This window comes from Ixodes scapularis, unplaced genomic scaffold, assembly GCF_016920785.2.
Source record: "Ixodes scapularis isolate PalLabHiFi unplaced genomic scaffold, ASM1692078v2 PGA_scaffold2__306_contigs__length_199485367, whole genome shotgun sequence".
Classification (NCBI taxonomy): Eukaryota; Metazoa; Arthropoda; class Arachnida; order Ixodida; family Ixodidae; genus Ixodes; species Ixodes scapularis.
The window spans coordinates 179,223,572-179,242,468 of record NW_024609857.1 but is presented as its reverse complement, the minus strand read 5'-3'; the positions used below and the strand labels follow the sequence as shown (position 1 = coordinate 179,242,468).

General features: G+C 46.2%; 1 pseudogene; it reads left to right on the top strand.

The window, feature by feature from the left end:
- The first annotated feature begins 460 nt into the window (after positions 1–460).
- Positions 461–18,897, top strand: part of LOC115326975 — a 67,891-nt pseudogene continuing 49,454 nt past the window's right edge.

Here is an 18,897-nt window from a genome sequence, read left to right as displayed (position 1 = left end):
TAAGACGTCGTAAGAGGATTAAAAACCGCTCTGGTCTCTCTCGGTCCTACTCGGTCGCAACAGTGTGAACGGGCATTAACGCAGTTGTTTAATTGCCACTTTATATTACACCAATGACATCTGCACTTTGGGCACCGGAAAGCTACGTCAAATTAGTTATCGCAATAGCTTCAACAAGCAAGCGGAGCGCAGCATATTCCACGTTGCTTTTCATGAACTGCTTTAAAGAGCACTTTAAAAAACAAGAAAGATATTCTTTTTCAGACAATGATAAGCAAACAACAGCAGAGAGCTCCGGAATTTCCGGCAGATGCTAATAAAATAAAATTATAAAACATACTCTTCAGTTCCTTTAAAACAAGTATCAGTATGATTGAATCAAGCGCATGCGCACCTTTAAAGGTCACGTTGCTGTACATGGTAGAAATACTTGTAACGCATCCGCAGTTGTGAGTTGTTCTCGCCTATTATCGCACATTTTCTAAGAGCCATGAAAGTGGATAGCAGAATATTGATCCTTCCCTCAACAATCCTTGTGGTCGTTTGTGGTACGTATGATCTCACTTATCTCGTGTAAACAAGAACTTCACTGCTCTTGCTTTGAAAGTACTAAAATCTTTGCAATTGATATTTGCTTTTTCAAATTTCAGAAAGTGGTTTTTTTTTTGGTAACCTGAAATCAGGCTGATTAAGACTGCTTCTATAATTTTCTGAACAGCATAACAATGCTGAAAGACAAAAAGGTGCTATAATAAGGATAGTGAAAAAAAACGCATTAATGATGTATGCAACCACTGTACTGAAGTATTATAGCTAAATAGTGTAGCAGCTTTTGAATATATTTTGTTTAACTTTCGGTCAGAGCATAACCGAAGCTGCGATTTGCAGAGGAAAAAAAAACACACAATCAAGTCAAAAAAGAAAAGGGCGTTCGTCGCCCAGTCGTGCCCTGTCTCTCACAGGCTCAAACAACCAAGTCAAATGGGCTGTGTGACTTTGTTTTTGTAAGTTTGTCAGGGTTCTGGGCACGCACGTCTTCTAGCACTTACTTTACTTCGGTCTGACTTAAGGTGAAAGGAAACCTTAAAAATTTTAAACCACAATTTCTTACATTTTGAAGACCATTCATATAATTATTTTTATACGTGGCATAAAATTCAGTATTAGTTAATCCACATTAATGTTAGAGATAACATTTTGTTGGCGTCTGCTAACCCAAACGAAAATTGGGAGACCGATTTTATGGTTTTGGTCCCACCTTGGGTTTTGAAACATTTTAATTGTTCTCGTTCTTTTCTCGTGCGTGTATTTTGAATGTGTCTGAGTTTCCCCAAGTTGGTTTCGTGATTAATAAATGTTAAATTCCTTTTTTTAGAAAAACTACGGGGAAACGAAAATCTTTTTCGAGATTTAAAAAAAAAAAAAGCTACATGTTCCTCAGGAGGCTTCGGTCACTTCGATATACACTTAGGGGTGTTACGACACCCCAAGAATAAAATATGAGACAGCTAGAAAGCTATGACTTATGACGAAAATATTCTCTGGAGAAGGGGAACCAGAGGGACAATGGACAAACACAAATCTCCAAACACAGCTAGGGGACTGGTGCCCGGCGGAAAAAAATCCGCCTGGTCTGGGTGTCGAACCAGGACCTCTCAGTTACAGGTGTCGAACCCGAGACCTCTCCATTACAGATGGAGAGGTCCCGGGTTCGATACCCGGACCCGGGACCAGTCACCGCGCTGTGTTTGGAGATTTGTGTTTGTCGTTTGTCCCTCTGGTTCCCCTTCTCCAGGGGTTATTTCCGACATTCTTGTCCAGTTGGCTTGCATTTTTGCATTGAATTGCATTATAATTATGACCTATTGTATGATTTTATGTAAACCTGCTAGATTTTTTCGTTTTTTTAATGGCCCTATAGTTTCGCGAATAAATTGACTTATATGCGGTCACTCAGATCCGCCTCATTCGAAAAGTGCTTTCATGATTGTTGGGTCGGTGACGTCATCCGCTCAACACGCGTCGTCCTCTTGCACGAACTCGCAGACTTCACTCTCTCGGCGCCTCGAGCCTCAGCTTCCACGTTTACCTTCCGCGTTTAGAAGACGCGTCTTCGAGACATTGAGGTCTACGACATCACACAGCTTGTAATAGTCTCTGACACTTATCGGATTAGGCACGATAGTGATATTATTAAAAGTAAGACCCGGGGGGGGGGGGGGGGGGGGGGGGGGGCACCAGCCAGAGAAACTTTCCCAGCAATTTCATTTCAGCTGGAGAGTTGTTCCCTAACTTTATCTAGATCCTCGCGCTGCAACACGATTTGCTGAGGTAGAGCCCGGCTCGAAATGGAGGAGCGACGCTGACAACTCGGAGATGTTTGAAGCGGCATCATACAATCAGGGGATGTAATATTTTTAGGTGACACCCCTGTGGCAATGATGATGGAAAGTAAAAACATGGTTCTTGTTTGAAATATATCGTTTTTGGGAATAAATCGTTTCAGATAGATGAGGTAGTAATCTCAAAGCCCTTTTGAGATACAAAAAGACGTTTATTAAGTTCACCTCCGTCTATATAGTGGGAAACAAAATTTAATCATGATGATGGCACATTGTAGCAATTTGGTCTATGGGTCTGAACGCGGGCGGCACGGCCCGTCTGGCTTGTGTTGTGACGTCAGGTTGCTGGGAGAAATTGCTCCGTTTGAATCGGGCCATAAATGCTGGTCTTTTTTACTTCGACCGGCTTGCGACCAGCTCCAGCGATGACCACGAGATCGCAAGGGACCGACTCGCCGTCGCCTACGAATATCGCGCACGTAAATGCAAGTTGGAAGATCAAAGGGCAAGGGGACGGTAGCAAGAGTATGCATTAGCGTAGCAAAATAGCTTGAGAATGTGTGATCGTAACTTGGCGACGCGAGCTGGGCCAGCATGACGAGCCTAGAATGAGTAATATTATGGTCACGTTGTTTATGGACACCGGGTATGACTAACTTGGGCGGTTTTTGCTCGTCGCCAGAAGAAATTTATCAACATTCGAGAATTGATGACTGCAACTACTAGTGCTCTAAATATCACGAAACTTGCGAAAGTTGTTGTTTATTCTAAGTACCGATGATCATTCAATTTCAAAAATAATCTATAATGTTCATGTGTTAACACTTAATTGTATTAATAATCTTTAAAGGCATCCACGTGAATTACTGTATCGCTTCTTGCTACATTGCAGATACACGACTACATCACTGAAAGTAATCGCCCGTTTTAACATCGATAGGATATGTCTAAAGAGCCCGTACCAATCATATAGTGAAATAGCAGGAGAGAGGAGAATGCTCACATTATCAGGATTATCAGCGATTGTCAGTTATGAATGTCGTCACAAGCGTTTTACCTTTACAGTTGTCGTGTCCTGTTTCATTAACTGGCGTCTCTGAAAAAATGAAACCTTATATTATTTTGTTCTAGATTCAGACGATGCGGACAGTGATGAATTTTCGGAGGAGTCCTATTGAACGAGGGTGTGCGAAATAGGTATGATGTTTCTGTGAAGGCCTTGCATGATGTTAGGTTCTGGATAGTATAGCCGTGTGTGCTGCACAGTGTTAAGATCAGGGTATCGAACCGGTCATATTGAGGTTGTGTTCGGGTACGGGGTTTTGTTTCGGTTCGGTTCCGGTTACGCTATGCATTCAATATGTCGGTTCTGTTACCGGTTCACATAAGCCCGAACCGCTTCAAACCGGTTCATAACTCTACCTTAAGCCCAAGGCCCCCGTGGATTTCCTGCGCTAGACAAAAAGAAGAATTAAGAGCTACCAGTGGTTAAGTAAACAAAACATTCTTCAGCTCGGTGTCATTTGCACTAAAAAAAAAGTGGTCATCAGACGCCGTGCCGCGGAAACGAGGAGAGCAAAACAAATAGATGCCTAATTTTGTTTTCTCATGTTTACTTTTTATCGTAGATACCATTGCATGCCAATTCAGCAGCGACATCTTTCTCTTTTCACCTTGCTTTTTCGGACGTCATTTGATGTGTACCGCATAAAAGGCCCTGAGCTGTTTGTGGCAGTAGTGGCAGTAATAGCAGTTGTGCCAGTAGTAGTGGTAGCACTATCTTTGTGACCGATGTGTAAAAAATCTTCATTATTTCTTTAGTGCTGTAGTATGCGGATGATATTAAGATATTCAATGAGGCCCGCCGTTATGTGGATTGCCAGATGCTTTAGGCGAGTGTGTGCGCACTCGGTAACTCTGTTTAACCATTAATCTTCTCCTAAACAAAGCTAAAACAAAGGTAATAATTTATAGGCGAAAAACGCATAGCATAAATTTTTCCTATCAGACTCGTTCTGAGGTATTATGTCGTGTTAGAGAGATCCGGGCCTGGAGTCACACCTCCGTCCGTTTTGAAGATCCCGCGAATGAAATAATCATGTCCTTGTTACATACTCCCGGACTCGCCTGTAGAAGTCAAGAAAGCTGACGAATCCTGACTTATTGCTTATTAAATACTGCGCCCTAACTCGAAATCAGTCCTAGGTGGGATTGTTGTTTCCTTAAGAAAATAATGGTGGGCCTCAAAACAAGATGTTATTTTTTATTACAATGAATGTATTTTTTTAAATATTTAAAACTATAATTATTATCTTGGTCTTCTAGCATGCTATATAGACATCCTTCCAAAACTGACAGGCAATTTATTCAAGAGCCTAAGGGCACCCTCTCCGCGCGTTGTAGTCAGAGCTTATTTTGCATAGTACGAGACATGAACATAAATCTCCTGAAATATGACACGTCAGAGGTATGTGATTTAAACACTCTCGTTAGCGTAGGTATTACAGCTACCATCAGCAGTCCAACTTGACAGGAACTGATGGCCGGTAAGCTCGTGTCATCCTGTATCGACCAGATTTTAGTTCGGACGCAATACGTAATGATAAAGTCGTCAGAAATCTCACAAACATTGTTTGACCACCTTTTTATTGGATACCAGATAGTCCGACCCACTGCCTCGGCAGCTGTTTCAAATGATATAAAGTCCATTAAAAAACAAATAAAAATTGCAGGAAGATCTATTGATATATTCTTAGGGAATTCGATAACATGACCCCTGAAAACGCGAACGCTGACCCCTTCACTTTTCTCTTTGGCTTTCCCTTTTGCTTCCTCTATGTTTTGCCGCCTGCTTTTGGCCTCGCTACGGGGTCAGTTTAGCGTTTGCTAAAGGGGGACGTGTGTTCCGTTTTCCAAAGATTCTCCTAACGGATTCCCTCAGAATCTACCAATGGATCCTCCTATAGTTTTCTTTCGCCCCTTTTTTGTACTCTGCCTGTCAAAGTACGTTGACAACCTTAAATACGGTCATCCATATTACTCATGGAAGGAACCACATCAATGCCCTTCCCATAATCCCCTTCTCCCGTCACGATTGGATGACTTTATCAAAAAATCGTGATGTATACCATTCCTTTAATAAATACGTTTTCTCACTCACTCCCTCGTGGAAGGAACTGCATCCATGTCACTCGGGAAGGGAACCGCATTAATCGTTTTAACTACACGCGCACACACACATCACAACCGACGCACCACTACTACGGAAACCAAGAACGAAGAACAACCGTCGACGGTAAAGCAGCAACTGAGCACGCCCGCATTCCACCGCGCCGGGCGGCAACCCCTCCTCTCTGTCTTCGCGCCAGCGTTGCACGCGACTGACGAGAAGGAAGGGCCTAGTTTTGAAGAAAACCTGGAGCGCAGCGATGCCTGTAAGTTTGACAGCGCCTAGGAGAGAAGGAGAGGTTAACGCGTGTTGACGTCACCGCTTAGGACCAATAGGCGCTTCCCACGTGTCACCCTCTCCCCCTCCTTCTTCATCTTTCCCCGGCGCTGACGGACGCAAGAGCGCCGATTTTTCATCAAAACTAGCGTTATAATGCACCTCGTTTCATAAATATGTGTCCTGTTCTGATGCTTATTCCAAGTACATACATTCTCACGATTGATATAAGACTAAGGCACAGTGTAATGACGTGGTTAAAAGGCGAAGGTCAGATCGCGCTTGGTTGAGCCCTCATATTTTCGGTGCAAGCTCAGAAAAAGATAAGGTTTCGTTTCGTTGTAAGCGACCGCCTGAAAGTGTCAAACTACGAGCAGAGTTTGGTTCGGCTAGGAAGAGGGCAAACGCCGAAAGGTTCTCGGAAAGTCGTTCTTCCATCGCACAAACCTAGTCTCTCGTAAATGGGATTCGAGGCTATCAAGGCCAAAGCTCCCTTGATGACGTGATAGTCAATTTTTTAGGTAATATTTCTAACATTGCGGAAAACTTTAACCGCTTTTTCGTAACCTTTGAGCAATCAGTGATTGTGCCTATTAGGTATTGCGGCACGCACCGTTCTCCAGTCGAACTCACTTGAGTTTGGTCTCCTTTTATGATATTTCCTGAATCTATCGCATTGGCGACGAGGTAAATTAAACAAACTACGCCATCAAAGTCGTGGACCAGGGCTGAGAAGCAACAGAGTTTTTGGGGAGGCAAGCGTTTTCTTGATCTTCTGCAGTCGCGCTATGCCTAAGCTCGAACCGTTTCTCGGAGAGTGCAGAGAAGATTGGGGAGAGTATGCGGAGGTACCGCAGGAGTACTTTTTCACTAATAACATCACGGAAGCAAAAACGAGTGCAGTATTTTTGTCAAACTGTGAGAAACGAACGTACTGACCTTTTAGTAATCTCCTGGCCCCGTAGAGACCATGGGAGGTTGCCATTTCCGCCATTATTAGGTTCTGAATGGACATTACGCTCCTAAGCCCTCCATATTCATTGAGCACCTCTAGTTTTTCTGGAGAGGTCGTCAGCAGGGAGAGTCTGTGAGCGACTTCACTGCGTCAATACGGTAGTTAAGACTCCTCCGACTTCAATACTGTCCAGAACGACATGCTTCGACAACGGCTAGTCTGCGGAATCATTTATGACAAGATGCAGACCCGCCTTCTAGAGGATGTATAACTGACTTTTGATAAAGCGATTAAGGTTGTCCTTTTGCCATAGAAGCCGCCACAAAAGACGCCCAAGAAACTACAAAATCAAGATTTAACGACATCAGCTGTCGAGGCGAACCGCCTGTCAGGGCAGGCTCCCAAGCCAGGATGCTTCCACTGCGTGAAAACACATAGTTCGACTGCGTGTCGCTATGCTAATATGACATGCCACAACTACAAGAAAATTGACCTCTTGGCTACAGTCTGTACAGCAAGACCATGTGACGAGCCAAGTGGCGTAAACACAGGCAGGAAAGCCTCGTGGGGCTCCCGGGATTCACCAGGGGAAAGGCCAATGAAAGCTGCCTCGGCAGTTCCAGTTAACAGCCCGGATGACCCCCACAATCACGACAGTGCCGATGACCAGCCCACGTACAAGATGAGGCACTTGAAAGAGGCATGTCTTCCACCACGTATCTTAACTGTCATTGCTCAAGACCAATCCATCGACATGGAGCGGGGCACTGAGGCCGGCGTCTCCGTAATAAATGAAAGACACTTGCCAGTTACATTTTCAGAAGTGCATGTTATTCCCTTCAATATCGTCCTGAGAGGATAATCCCGCTTGTTGAATGCTGCGCAGAGGTAACCGTAAAGTAACAAAAATCGTGGCGCTCTCCCTCCTTTAGTTTGCTTGTTGTGAGTGAAACCTCCCAGACTCTGCTAGCACGAAATTGGGTTCATGCTTTGAAACTTCCTGTTGCTGACGTCTTCAACATACACAACAACACTAGGGAGATTTTCCTTCGCAAGTTCCTAGGTGTATTCTCCAAGGGACTGAAGCTGTTCAAGAACGTGGAAGCCAAGATTGGCGTCCCAGGTGGATTACAACCACGCTTCTTTAGACTGCAACCAGTCTCCTTTGCACTGTACGATCTGGTGGTCCAGCAGCTTCAACGACCTAACCGGGAAAAATTATGCAGCAAGTAAAGACGTCAGTCTGCGCGGCACACATTGTACCGCTACTCAAGAAAGACGGTCGGCTGCGAATTTCCGGAGGTTTCAAGGTTACCCTAATTGCAGCGTTCAGTTCGGTGTCGTGCCCGATTCCGAGAGACGAGGAGCTGTGGATGAACCTGTCCGGAAGCGTCAAGTTCAGTCAACTTGATCGCAAAGTTGCATACCAGCAGGTTATTTTATCTCCAGCACCAAGAAAGTGTGTGACAATACACGCATAAAAGATTACTTTAGTACACCAGGCTAACATTTGGTGTATCAACGGCGCCTGCAATTTTCCAACGAAAAAGGGAAAATCTGCTTTGCGACATAAAGCTCGTGGTCGTCTACTTTGAGGACACATTAATAGTGGAAGGGGATGACTTTTACAACGCCAGAAACCTCGAAAAGGTACTTCAACGACTGGCAGAATCAGGCCTGAAGTTGATGTGTTAAAAGTGTGAGTTTTCCTTTACAAAAGTAGAGCGCTTAGGGCACTTGATCGAGCACACCGGTTTTCACCCTTCCCAGAGAAAGGTAGAAGCAATCTTGAAGGCACAGAGCCCACAAGGCACTAAAGAGCTACAGTGCTTCTTGGGCCTCATTAACTTTTATAGAAGATTTCTGCCCAACGTATTAAGCGTCCTGCAGCCTTTGAATCGTCTGCTTGGAAAAGGAGCAGGTTGGAAGTGGTCCAAAGAGGGAGAGTCTGCTTACCAGCAAACCAAGGACTGCTGACTTCTGCTGGTGTCCTCGTGCATTACGGTTCCACAAAGTTCCTCGCGTTAAGCTGCAATGCTTCGCCTTACAGAATCGTAGCTGTGTTTAAACATGGGAAATCAATGGTCAAGAAGAAGCTCAATGCATTCGCATGACGCCGGTTAATATCGGTTGAATTCAACTATAGCCACTTTGACAAACAAGCCTTTGCCCTGATGTTTGGAATAATTTAATTTGATCAATTCTTATGGGGCAGACACTTTGAGGAAGTCACAAACTACAAGCTATTGCTGGGAATGTTCGGAGATGAGAAGGGAACAGCCCCTCAGTGCTCACCAAGAATCCAAAGTTGGGCATTGAAACTCCAAAGCTAGAGCTATGACTTGGACTACCGTTCCGGAAAGAGCCTGGGCCATACGAATGCATCATTTAACTGCCACTGTCAACCAGTGTCGCGGAATGGGAACCCCCTTTCAATTCCAATTCTATTCCGGGGAATTAGAGTTTTCGATAATTCAATTCCTTTCAATTCCTAGGAATGGAGACACTGAGCCCATTCCCACTCCTGGAATGGCTGAATCGTTCCATTCCATTCCTTTAATTCCTAAACGTAAAGATTGGCACTTGACAGCTACATTTTGTTGCCGGCATAAGCAGCATAATGCTTACATTATCAAATGCAGAGACAATTGCAAAAAAAAAATGCTGAATTCCTCAAAAAAGCACTGATTTTTGCTAAGCGGACCGCTGGTAGCAGAAAGTGTTTATTTACAATGTACCGCAAACATCTAGAAAGCCCCTTGAAATGTCGATGTTTCTTTAAGACATCGGTCTTGCGACTACATGGCTCGCAACAAACAGCAAAACTTAAATCCACTCATTTTCTTTTCTTTTTTTTTAGCTGTTTTGCATTTGACTTTTAAGACATACGCGGCCAGCGTGTTTGTTTGATAAGACCATAAAAATATCCAGTTCGTGCGTGGCGCAGGAATAAGCTATATTACTGTATTCTTCAAAAACAGCTGCACGGCTAGTTCACTGCTGGAAGCGACTCCATGCACAGCGGCAAGAACACGTCCTCTGACAAAATGCAACCACTGCGGCGCAGCACGAGGGACCGTATAGACCATGTCACGAAACCTGTTTTAAAACGCATAAGTTCACTCTTGCTTTACGAATCTCGATATTTCGTCTAATATTCAATTCAATTTTCGGCTGGTTCGCCTGCCCTTTTGCACCCCACGCATAATCATTGTCCTGTTTCCTCTTCAGATGGCGAATAAAGTTCGATGATATACGCCGACTCCACCGTGTATAGTTTCGTTGCACAACTTTCAGCGTGCAGCTTGTTTATTTTCTTCGCAACTAATGTAAAAAAATGTCTACTACAATTCCATGACTCGACCTGTATTTATCTTGTCTTCTCGTCCGAATTGTGGTGTTCCTCTTCGCGCTGATCAACTGGCGGGTTCAGGCAGCAGACGGTACCAATCGATTAATTCTTCTACCTCGATGTCGGTTGTTCGCGTTGTAGCGACGGGTCGGGAAGTGAGCGTTGACAAAACTCTTCACATCAAGATACAATTAATGGGGGAATACCGCACCGTTCGAATTGACATTTCCCGTGTTCCTTTAACAACACCGTCCAACTGACTTCTCACCGCCTCAAATAGGGTCCAGGACAAAAAAGTGAAAGCCGTTTACAAATCCCTGTAACGCCGAATTGGAGCGCAGCTCTTGAGGAGGAGGAGTGAAGGGTACTGAGGGGAGGGTAGACCCCTCCCCCTTCTCCTCCTCCTCCCCTCATTCTTTAATATGCTCCGGGGGGGGGGGGGTGTCACGTGACTTCGGGGAGGGGGTCACGTGACCTCGGGGAGGCGTGACCTGGGGGTGACCTCTAGGCCACGTGACCCCAAAGGTGACCCCCACGTGGCCTTGGGGTCACGTGACCTGGAGGGGTCACGTGACCTCGGGGGGTCACGTGACCTCAGAGGGGTCACGTGACCTTGAGATGACCTTGGAAGGGGTCACGTGACCTCGGGGGTCACGTGACCTTGGGGAGGCAAAGTGACCTCGGGGGTCACGTGACCTCAGAGGGGTCACGTGACTTGGGGGTCACGTGACCTTCAAAGGGTCACGTGGGGTCATCTTGGGGTCACGTGACCTTGAGATGACCTTGGAAGGGGTCACGTGACCTCGAGGGGTCACGTGACCTTCAGGGGGTCACGTGGGGTCACGTGACCTTGCGATGACCTTGAGAGGGGTCACGTGACTTGGGGGTCACGTGACCTTCAAAGGGTCACGTGGGGTCATCTTGGGGTCACGTGACCTTGAGATGACCTTGGAAGGGGTCACGTGACCTCGAGGGGTCACGTGACCTTCAGGGGGTCACGTGGGGTCACGTGACCTTGAGATGACCTTGGGAGGGGTCACGTGACCTTGGGGGTCACGTGACCTTGGGATGACCTTGGTTACGCCGACGGCGACGGCGACGGCGACGCCGCTCAAGCCGGGAACGGGCCCCTAAGAGCTGCGCTCTAAAAGCACGAATGAAGACCGGACAGCCGAGACGCGCGGAAGCCAAAACCTCAGTGACAGCTAGCACCCAGCTCTCCTTCTCAGTTGCCCTCACAGCAACGGTTGCGCCTCGTCTGGCGCAGGACGATCTTTCTGTAGGTCTAGTCAGTTCGGTCACACCAAGGAGCGGTGACGATAGTCTACTTCGCCTTGCGGTGGACCTCAACAGACAGCGCAGGAGCCATCGAAACCAATCCAGTGCTTTCTGAGTGTCGCGTGACCCTGCGGTCCCGCTCACGGTGCTGGATTGCCTAGGGTGACTCGTAGCGCCCGCAGCGGTCCATCGCAAGGTGAAACGAAGTATGCAGACACTAAAGTCAAAGGAAATGAGCGGGAATCCACTAGCCTGCTTGTAACCCCAACCCACTAAAACCTATAACACAAAAAACGAGCATCGGAACAAAGACCAAGTAATAGGCGGACTTACACTACGAATGCAGTATAAAAAACAAGCCTCGGAGCAAAGCGCAAGAGGAGAAGAGGGAAGTGAATTTCGCTTTGGTTTTAATGCCAAAGCAAACCCACATTTCGCACTTCAAAGGAGTGCGCACGAATGAACGTGGAAGGCAGCAGGGTTGGTTGCCTGCTAAACAACGCGCCTCGAACTATAACAAAAGAATACCTGATCATCTGTCGACGGCGCCCGAGTCAACGATCGAGTTATCAGAGCTCTGCGAATTATGAGTCGCTTCCGCTCCCAGATCTCAGTCAGTGGGCGCGCGTGCATTCTACAAACCGCCGCGACAACAACAAAAAAAGCATGACAAAAAGGACGATGAGGAGTTGCGCATGGCGGTTTCTTTCGTGCCGCTCCCTTTTCTTTTGCTTGGTGCTTGGCTGCTTGTTTCGCTCTCGTGTAACGCCATCGAAGATCGACGCCTGCGCGTCCGTCAAAGGCGCCACTTTACCCCCCTTTCCCCCTTTGCTCTTTGCTTTGACGCTTGTTTTTTGTATTGCATTTTTTTCTTCTTTTTTTTTTTGCGTATAAGTCTGTTGGGGCTGCACGCGGGCTAGCAGTTTCCCGCTCATTTTATTTCTGAGCAACTGACTCGCTGACTGGCTCGGTTTAGCTAACCGTAAACACTAAAAAAAAAAAAAGGGAAGAACCGTGCCCATTTCATTTCCATTTCATTCCGAGCAAAAGGCACCTAATTCCATTCCCATTCCATCCCCCTCAACGTTGCCGGCATTCCATTCCCATTCCATTCTGGGGTCGTAAAAATGCGGAATGATTCCGGAATCATTCCAACTCCGGAGTGGCCCCTCCGCAACACCGCTGTCAACTAGAAAATTTACAGTGTCCAAGCCTGCTTTGTCTTTCTCCTAGAACATGACTACAAATGTATTTCACTTGAAGTGTTCGCAAAAGCCACGGATCGAGATCCCGTCTTGTCAAAAGTGTGGGAAATTTCTGTGGGCTGGATCAACTTGTCCTGGTACCCCGTAGTGGCAACCTTCCTCAACAAAGACGCAATAGCTCAGCATGCAGGGCAGCTGCGTACTACGGGGTCCGAGAGAGGTCGCTCAGAGGTTGCTGATAAGAAGCGTGCTGGTTATTTTTCATGCGGGACACATGGGAATAGTTAAAACGAAAATGGTCAGAGGAGGTCACGTTTGTTGGCCTGGAGTTGATGAAGACATAAAGCTAAAGGTCGATAGCTGCTTGTTGTGCAATGAAAACTATCGAGCGCTGCAACCAGTGCCAACAGCACCGTGGTTTTTTCCCGAAAAACCGTGTCGCGCCCTCACGTCCATTTTGGAGAGCCATTTCAAGGACACCAAGGATATTATTTTTTGGTCCTCGTGAATTGTCATTCGAATTGGCTGAAGGTGATGGCGGTTCCGACACCTTCGGTGTCGGAACGTGAATTGTGAAGTGTGAACGTGAAGAGTGAATTGTCTGCGAGAAACATTTGTAAAGCATGGGTTGCCTGAATTATCGTCAGAGACAACAGCATGCATCCACAAGTTTCTTATTTATGGCATTCGGAGAATGAGAATTCCCTCCTACCACCCTGCATCTAATGGTGCCTCAGAAAAAGCTGCCCAGGCAATCCAAATGCTCAAGAATTCGTTGGTGGGACACATTCAGACAAAGATTTCACGTGCCTTCCTGCAGTACCGCAGGACACCTCATAACATTACTCGACACACACCTACCGAAATCCTTATGGCACGAAGACCGAGGATTGCAGCCGACTTACGGCATCCTGACGTCCATTCCAAGGTTCTTTTCAGACAGCTGCAACGGAAAGAACGTCACAATCACGGAGCTCAACGACAGACGCTACTACGACCAGGCGAACACGCTTGGGCAAAGAACTTTCAATCGGGGCCTGCCTGGGTTCCCGCATCGGTATCACATCCAACAAGCGCTTCTTCTTCGCAGGTTTTTCTGGAAGATGGAACCAGTTGGCATCGCCATAGGGACTAAATTTGAAGACGAGTCAGTCTCCCTCTTTAGAAGGATACGTTTACAAACATTCCACCATAATCCACTACATCGCATGTTTCGTCACCGGCAACCTCGAGCTTCCTCAGTACAACACCGCCCAGCACCCGAGCCCCAGGTACAGCTGGCCATTCCCAATCAACATGACAGCCTTACACTTGGAGCGTCCAGCACTCTTATGGCGCATTCATAATAGAAGCGGATTCGCGTTCGCGAAGCGGTTGCCGATGCGGTTTGCGAGCGACCCGATTTAAGGCCCATACGCACATTCGCGTTTGAGCGCGGTGCGTTCCGTAGCGGCAAGCGGACGCGTTGCGTTGCGAAGACCGGTTGCGCCAAACTTGTACGCACAGTTGCGTTAATACACAGTCAACCGCAGTCAAGAGCCAATAAGAACGCGCTATCGTCGCTAGTGGCTCACCAATAGTAAGCGAAATCCAAGGCAAAATGGCGGCGCACGGCGACAGCGTCGAAGCGTTCGATCCTGGGACAAACTCGCCGGCTTCCCCGACGTTTTGTCAAGCTTGAACCATCGCAGCCTTGAAAAATACAGTGTCCACCGCCCCCCAAAACGAAAAAGCAAGTGCGACCGGCGAACCGGATACGTCTCGCCTAGTCGGCCGGAGCGAACACGTCACCCCCTCTTCTCTTTCGGCTTCTGATTGGTCGAACGCGCCCGAACGCACCGCAACGCTTCGGAAAGTTGAACGAGTCTCTACTCGCTTGCGTCGCGCTACCGAGCGTTGCGGGAAGGCGCGCGTCGGTCCGCAAGCGACCGCGCCTGGCCGCAAGGACTCCGCAACGCACTCAAACGCGTTCAAACGCGAATGTGCGTATGGCGCTTAAGGCACACCGAGAGGTGGTTGGCGGCTGGCGGTTTCTCGGCTATCACGCGTGATTTTTCGAGACTTGCGTTTGGCAACCCTGTTTTGCAATCCAAAATCCACGATCCAAAGCAAACATTTTGCTCTTTCGGCGGGTGCTTTTCTTCGGCACCGATTTGAAGTCCAGGGGGCGTGGTCAATGACGTCACACATGTCAGAAGTATATTTGCTGTTATTTCGACGTAAGCGTTTTAGTTTGGATGCCGCCGACTGCATATTGAAACGTCGGTCGGCCGGCGTGTGCGTGGTCGGGTGCTCGGCGGTGTCCGCGCTTGTGTGTGTTGTCGACGAGCCTTTTGTGCTCGTCCTGTTCTGTTGCGTATCAATTGACAATTGCTGACATCCAGGAACATCCGGCTCCCCTTTTAAGAGTGTCGTGCGCTGCCTCGCCTCTTTGCGTCTGGTAGTGCTCTCGTCGACCATAGGCTACTGGCTGTCTGGGTTTGGCGTCTCTGGCTGGTTTCTTCGCCCATATGTCGCCAGGGCGTCCCAAATTTGCTTGTTTGTAGGTTCTGCCGGTAATCGCTTGTGATGATAATCAGGCTGCTCACACTCGTGGCAGTGGCCGGCGGGAGGTGCCTGCCTAGGCTCTCCCGTACCCAGGCTTCCTTTGGATCGCCTCGCATCTGAAGTTGCTCTCCGCAGTGAACGATGAAAACAAAGAAGCCATCAGGTCGGCGAGAGCAACACCAGACGCGAAGACGCAAAGCAACGCACGGCACTTGAACAATGAAAGGAAAGTCGGCAGCTGAATTTATTGTACCGTGTGTGCGAAAAGCGCGAGCTAGATGCTTTAAATGACGCCGCACGAGCGCGCCTGCAGCGGGTGCTCCAGTCATGCAGTTTAGGCTGCTGACTCTCCGCTTGCACGGCCTTGGCAGCTATTCTATGGAAGGGTGATAATAGGTCGTATTACGCAGAGGTACAGCTCCAGAAAAATGGGTACAAAATTACTGCGTCTGCGCTCTGTCGCCTCCGGTACACTTCTTCATTCGCAACAGCAGTGACCGACGGCACTGGGCGAAATTTGAGAATGTAAAACGCTCCTTGATGTTCCTGAGAGCGCGACGAACACAGGAGGCACGTCGACAACACACATTAGCGCGGACACCGTCGAGCATCCCACTACACACACGCCAAGCGACCGACATTTTAAATTGCAGTCGGCGGCATCCAAAATAAATCGTGTTGTTTCCGTCAAAATAAGAGGTAACATTATTTGACGTCCTAGACGTCGAAATAACAGGTGCCGTTATTCTGACGATCGTGACGTCAGAATAAAAATATAGAAATGACGATGTATTCCCGAAGAATGCTTAATTTGTGACTGTTAATAAAAAAATACTTACACCGGTGACAAAACATATCTTTTTGTGGACAGGATGGAACATGTCGCGGTATTTACAGCCGAGACACCAGCGGTACATTAATAGTTCAATCAATCAGTTAATCAATCAATTGGCAGTTATTTTCGGTGTTATATGATGCAGTATGTTCACAAACCATCTGGGCTATAGCCATGCTTCCAGGTTTAGACTGAGCTCGGTTGCATCGAACAGCTCGATTTTTGATAGATGCTGAAGTCACAAAATATGACTAAGCTATGGTTTCCCTATTAAGAAATTTAGACGGCACGTATAAGGTGCATATAAGTTCTTATGCAATATTATACGTTACCATAGGTTCATTGAAATTAGAAAGAAGTTTTCTGGGTTAGTTTGAGATGTGGCCTGACATCAGTTATTTGCTTAGTGTGCCATTTGCTTAGTGCTCGTTGGGAGAATTTGCTTCTGATTCATGCATTTTGCAATATATTTTTGTGATATGGACACCTCCTTACCAGACCGCGGAATGCTATTGAATAAAAATATACTATGTTTTCTTGTGAGAAATTCTATAAACACTAAAAATGTTTAGACAAGATTCTGCAAACAGCTAAGTAATACAGACTATACTATAAAGGCTTTCAAGGGAAGAGGGCGCACTTCTGCATTCGAGAAAAAACACTTGAATTGCATTCATTGCCTCTAGAATAACAGATATCACAATTATATTTCATTTCGACACACCAAAAAGGCATCAGAGCAATTTCAAAACAGGGCTGAAGCCCCGCCTCCCTACCCTTGGGCAGCCAAAAGATCCGTCGATGACGTCACTTACAGCGACTGTCTTTTGCGTTTTCTCGCTTTTAACAACACCTGCGCAGAGAATGGTTTGGGTATCCGAATTCACGGGGTAAGAATACACTAGAATGCACTTTTGACTCATTTTTGTTTCAAGAAGCTCCACAGCGTCTTGCTTAGAGTAAAACCCATGCCACCAGGCGCAAGGAACACGGACGGATAATAGCTAAAACTCGAACTAACGAAACCTCTATTCTATTGAAACTATATAATTGAAACTATGAATCACGATTCGCGTGATTTTTTGTTTCTCTGTTGAGTTGATAAAAAAGCAAACTTGGGCATTCATGTTTGTTTTGTTTATACATTAGTCGGCGAAAAAATATTCTGTTCTGGGCAAAACGTATATTAAGCGTGAACTGGAGTTACTATATCTAAAGATATGGGAAAATATTTTATGGTCTTTTAAAGTTACCCCTTGGAAATCTCGACGCTCATAAACGCTTACAGGGGCTGCACTTTACGTTCAGTCTGATTTGACTGGGACACTATGTAGAAGAGAAAAATTGCTTTTAATTATATGTACTAATTAACGACACCTACCAGGTCAAAGAGCTGCAAGAACAAGAAGCAAATACATTTAAAGGGTTCTGAGCAAAAATGTAGTCAAAAAGTTTCATTTTCCTTAACACCTCTTTTTTACTCTATGCATTTGGAACTGCCAAATATCAACCTATTTTTGGTGACTAATATTTGCAATTTTCGACATTCCCTAATTTCAGCGCGTCCCCACCACATGGGAATAACAATTGTAGCCGATGCGGCTTTTCAAAATGCACAAGCTGAAACTGGTTACGATCAGCATTCGTACTTACAAACTTTTGTGGGCACGGTAAGTAGCCCGTGATAAACGGGAGAAATATGACACCCACTTGAAATAATAAGCATAATGTTCTTTATCTCCTGCTGAATCCGGAGGCCTGATGCTTGTCCTCGAGGCTGAGAACGAGCAAAATAAAACACTGAACACGCAACTATACCAAGCACGACACTTCATAAGGAGGCAAATTTGAGGACTGCTTCAAATAAAGAACGTATTCTTATTTTAATCTTCTATGTTTCGCTCCTTGGGCTATGTATCAGCTTTTGAAGCTATAAACAAAGATCTTTATACCAAAGCCTGCTTATTTTTCTTTATTTTTTTAAATGGGATAAGGAATGAAATTTAGATAGAGAAACCGCAGTCAATACAAAGGAAGTTGTTTTTGTTGTTCACCAGCACGTGCGTTACTTTTCAATATTAATTCTTTCCCTGGCACGCAGCATATGTAGTGATTCGAAATCGAGCACTTTTCCCTCCGTGCTATCATGTAGGTATGCTTTACATAGACTGGGATCACAAGCTAACCTCAGGGCGCATTCCTTTAAATACAGCTGCTTCGCGTTTTATTAAGAAGACACGATTTGTAGGCCTGGTAGGGTTGTGTTTCAACAAAGCTTCGGTGGCCGTTAGTTCTTTTCATCTACTTAGAAAGACGTTTTCTACTTTCTTTCCGAGTTTTATTGTATCTTGGCAAAACGTTTCGATGTCCGCAGACACCCTTGCTTTTTTATACAAATATCTAAAATAAGAACGACGACTTTTATCGTTCATTGACCAAGTGATTATCAGGAGTACTTTCTGATCAGGAAAGTCGAAGATAAAAGAAGGTGACCTGGTTGTGTTCCATTTACAATTTTTATACAAATTTACACACCATTATTAGCTCACATAATGAACTGCTTGTTTTTACTGCGAAAGCATTACCTGTCTCATGGAGGGAGCCGATATCATCCGCTTTGAAACCATGCACAACGGCACCTTAGGGAACCCACGCGCAAAGCTAGCCAACGGCACCTTTTACACTTCTCTCCCATTGGCTGGCACGCGTCGATGAGTCCTCCATTGGCCGCTGCGCGTCAGTTTGTCTGGTGTCATCCTGACTGTATTTTCGCACTGTTGCGTTATCCGTAATCACAGCGTTCGCTCGCCTCTTATCGGTTGTACGGCGCGTGACAATTTATGCGGCACATGAAATAAAGTAAAGGGTTCTTCCTGCTGGGAACTACGTTGCTCTCTGTTCCTTCCTCGCGCCGCAAGCACACGACAGTTGGAACGAC